Source organism: Corylus avellana, chromosome 4 (assembly GCF_965113065.1).
Source record: "Corylus avellana chromosome 4, dhCorAvel1.hap1.2, whole genome shotgun sequence".
Classification (NCBI taxonomy): Eukaryota; Viridiplantae; Streptophyta; class Magnoliopsida; order Fagales; family Betulaceae; genus Corylus; species Corylus avellana.
The window spans coordinates 11,174,826-11,179,509 of NC_142493.1; the positions used below are offsets into that span (position 1 = coordinate 11,174,826).

Below are 4,684 nucleotides of genomic sequence, written 5' to 3' on the forward strand. Positions count from 1 at the left end.
GTCATATTCTAACACGTCACCAAAGTGTGACGTGTCAGAAATTGACTCGTTCACCATAAAAAAAAAAAAAAAACAAGGTTTAGTGACATGATTATTTGGGGCATTTTTGGCCAAACAAATGTCCCTATTGATTTCGCAACGCTTGATTAGGGGCATTTGGGACACGTCGATTTTTATGGCGACTAGAATTTAAGTTTGAGACTTTTTTTACTAAAAAGTGTCTTGAAAAGGGGACATTTGGAACTAAGCGCCCCCTTTTTTAAAAAACGGGGTACTTAGTGGTGAAAAACACCCCATTTTTAGAATGAGGGCGCTTCCTAGGCAAGCACTCTAAGTGCCCCCTTTTTAGAATGAAGGCGCTTGCCTAGGAAGCGCCCTCATTCTAAAAAGGGGGCGCTCAGGTGGGCAAGCGCCCCCTTTCATAAAATGAGGCTCTTGCGTGTACAGCGCCCCTATTTCTATATGGGAGAGCTTCCACACCACGAAGCCCTACCAATAATCAATATATGGAGAAAATGTTTTTCCCATGCAATCCATAGATATTTTTTATATACTCCTTATATACAATACGCAATACAATATTGTATTGCGTATTTTCTCCGTAAATATTGGATTAATCCATAAATATTTTCTCCATTCATCAACCTCATACAATCTTACACATATCTCACAACACATAGCTAATCCATGTATACAATCTCATATCTCATAAGACATCTAAATCCAAAATGATGATATCATAAATACAAAGTGTACCACATCTTAAAGAGTTAACAAAAATTTTACCATACATATGAAATAAAATATCCAAAACGATATCATAAACACAAAGTGTACCACCTCTTAAAAGAGTTCACAAAAATTGTATATTGCATATGAAATAAAATATATCAACGAGTTCGCTTAGCATTTGGCGTCAAATACATACCCAACCTAACAGGTCAAGTATACGTACGTCACTTAACGATTACTTGCAAATGATAAAACAAAAAAAAAAAATATTAAATTACAAACCTATATCTAACTATTTTGAAAGTGCAAACCTATATATAACTAGATTATATTACAAGCGACTAAGATATGAAGATCTATACATACTTTGTGATGATCCACGATGGTCGCCTTCTGCATGCTCATCTTCATTTGTTAATCCATTCTCACCTATACATAAATAGATGCAAATGTATATTATGCAATCATATATATGTTCTTAAGTCAACTACAATGTGGAAGTAACATTTTTTAATCATGAAAATGTAAATATAACTAGTATAATTTAATTAAGGTTAATTAATTACCTGGTCGACTAGCAACTGATGATCTTGCTCTGACAACACCGGGACACTCGGGGTCATGTGGAGTACACATGATTATGTTGCTCGTTCCTTGGCTCACAAAATAATTTTTCATAAATTTCTAGACGTCGACTTAGGCAGATGTTAACATGGCAATCTATTCGTTTTGTTTGGAAATCGGTTGCTCTTGTTCATTTATACGCTCAAGTAGTGCAGGGACTTGTGCAGCTAAGGTCGATGATTTATTTGCATGTGTGCTGCCTTTGACTGGTAAAAGCCTAGGTCCCATTCCTCGTAAACGGCCAATGTATTCTGCATTCCCCATGACCTTGGCATAAGCGTCGTCAGTTGCCCAATTTATTGATCCCTATGTCAAGCTCGAGCTTACTGCAATGTCCTATTTCATAAGATTTATTTGAATTAAAGATACTGTACGGGGAGAGGGAAAATATTGAGGGGGAAGTACTAGGCGAGAGCTAAGGAATCATAGGCGAGCTTAATTTTTCTAGGGAAAATTAAGCTCGCGGGCTAACAAAAATAATTTCGGTGCACCTACTATCCAAGCGCCCTTATATAAGTGCGCCTGGCTGGCAAGCGCCCCTAATTAAGGGTGCTTGCTAGCCAGGTACCCTTAATTAAGGGCGCTTACCATCCAGGCGCCACTAATTAAGGGCGCTTGGATAACAGGCGTCTTGAATTAAGGGCGCTTGCCAGCCAGGGGCCCTTAATTAGGCGCGCTTGCCAGCCATGCGCACTTAATTAGGGGTGCCTAGTTGGCAGGCGCCCCTAATTGGGTGGCAAGTGCCCCTAACTAAGGACACTTAGATATCAGGCGTCCCGAATTAAGGGCGATTGCCAGCCAGGTGCACTTAATTAACTAAATTGGGGCATGCCCTTTTGGAATGTCGCGAATTAAGGGGACGTTTTTCTGCGCAGGCGTTGCTAATTTTATTTTGTGTCGTTTACACAATAAAAAGTCTCTACAAGGGTATGTTTTATTAAAGTGCCTCTATTCCAAGCGTTACTAAACCTTTTTTTTTTTTTTTTTTTTTGTAGTGGTTACTAAATCTCCAATAGTTACGACTAATTTTTTAATCCGCCAAACATATTACCAATGACACGTTAATGCTTTGTTACAAAAAAATAAAATTTTTATTGTGAATTGAGAACCACACCTTGTACTTTTGGTTGTTGCACTGAGTTATTCTTCATAGGAAATATAAATATCTCCTTGAGATAATTTACTCATGCCTAATAATTTTAGTTAAGTGGTTACTAAAAAGATTTTATTTTTTAATACAAGTATTGTGGATGATCATGTGATTGAGTACTCGAAGATTAAAGATGGATAAGGTGAATGTAAAATCAAAATACCTTATTCAATTATGAATATCTCAATTAGAGGTTTAAGTTGAGTAAATTATAATTAATAAGGCTTGCAAAGCTTTATTTTTAGGTCCCTTCCCTATTTCTATATAAGTTTTATTATTGTAAGACTTTTTTTTCTTTTTTTTTCACCCTCTCATGTAGCCGTGCATGACATTGATAATTCAAAACATCAAAATATTTTAGGGTTTACATTTTACATTATTTTTACATTCAAAATATCAAAATATTTTACATTCACAAGAAAAAAGATTCTCCCTTCATGTATGTTGAATTAAATTGTATACAATTGTTCTCCCTCCATGTCTCTCTCACATAAACAAATGTAACTAATACAATTAAGTTCTTCTAAGAATACATTGAGGATGAGCAGTGAAATCACAATTTTTACAGTAATAGAACCAAAGCTTTTTCATCCCTTTTCTTTTTTCGCAAATTTGACACTAATATTCTCCAGAATTATCTTCAGCTGTATAAGTGAGATATAGGAGATGTGTGTCATATCTATGCCTAGCTACTAGTGGAAGAGTAGCACATTTAATGCACAAGCGGAACCCACAAGTGGTGTAATCAAATATTTGAGTGCCTTAAGGTCTTTGACTACAAGCATTGCACTTTGATTGACCAAATTTACCAAGGAAGAGGTAGTGATAGTGGCCTTTATGTTTAAAGGCTTCTGGAATTAAAATACACTGAGCATCAAATATTTCATTGTGACATGAATTCTTGACACATATGTAGTTGAAGCCACTTTGAGTTCGCTCGCAAGCATAACACTTGAACGATTGCACATTGTAATTTACATTATGTAGGCTGAGCAGGTGTCGGTGATGAAATGGTCGCATAACCTCTTGGGGTAGTTTAGTACATCTTATATGGGGGGAAAACTTGCACTGCGCACAGCCATAAAACGGGGACAACACTATAAATTGCATGCACCCCTCACAATGCTTGACATCCAAAAGCTCTTCATTTTTAAGGATTAATTTATGTTGTGGATGACTCGAATGTTTGATCTCCTGAGGGGCAGCTTTTTCATCCTCTGTTAGATCGTTGCCCTCGACCAAATGAGTAGCATAGTCAACAAAATCACAGGCCTCACCCTCCTTCCTAATCCAATATCCACACCGTAAGTGGGCAATGTAGTCACAATTTTGATCATCACAATAGTAAGCTGCATACTTTATATCCACCTCTTCTTGACAAACTTCACACTTGTGCTTTTTGACTTAACTAAGAGAGAAGGTGTAAGTGAGGGAGTGACCATGTCCTCTAATTTTGATGGTGCATAGAAATTTACCACAGTTAGAGTGAATCAGAAGTAGACAGTTATTACATAGACATGCAATGCCACTGCATTTTACACCACACACTTGGAAAGTGAACTCGATTGGATCTCGAGTGGGGATGAATGCGTGTGGGTTACATTTGTCAGCACTAATATTTTGCCAACGAGAAGCACATGTAACGTGGAGCCTATAATCACATGTATTACATTTGTAATAGAAGCGTCCACTGAAAACTTTACCGCAAGCACCACAACAATATTGAATCTCTGTTGGCGGTATGAGATAAAGGTTGTGGTTTGAGAAGTGCAGAAGGTGTGTTGTTTCGATGGGCAATTGTGCACATGGTTCATGAAGGAGGAAGGTGCAGTTGGGGAAGTAGCATTTGTAAAAGGTAATGTTGTTGTTACCTAACACTAACAAAGACGATACTGGTTCCTCGCACAATGAGCAAACTACTACTTTCTTCTCATCTCCATTCTTCTCCACCTCTTTCATGGATATCAAGTGATGTTTCTCGCTCAAATCATGTCTGGCCTCTATCCATATCTTGCGATTTGTTGTCTCGGGGCATGATTCATGAATGATAAAATCACAATATTCCCCGCAATTGTAGCCGCGACTTCCCAATACTGACTTTCCGCACAGCCAGCAGTTTCTATAACTTTCCAGGTTATCTATGAGCTGCAAATGATGCCAAATCTCACCGGCCGCCAT

At 37.7% G+C, this 4,684-nt stretch overlaps 1 pseudogene; it reads right to left on the bottom strand.

The window, feature by feature from the left end:
• Positions 1-397: 397 nt before the first annotated feature.
• LOC148586293 (uncharacterized) lies at positions 398-4,684 on the bottom strand (annotated as a pseudogene).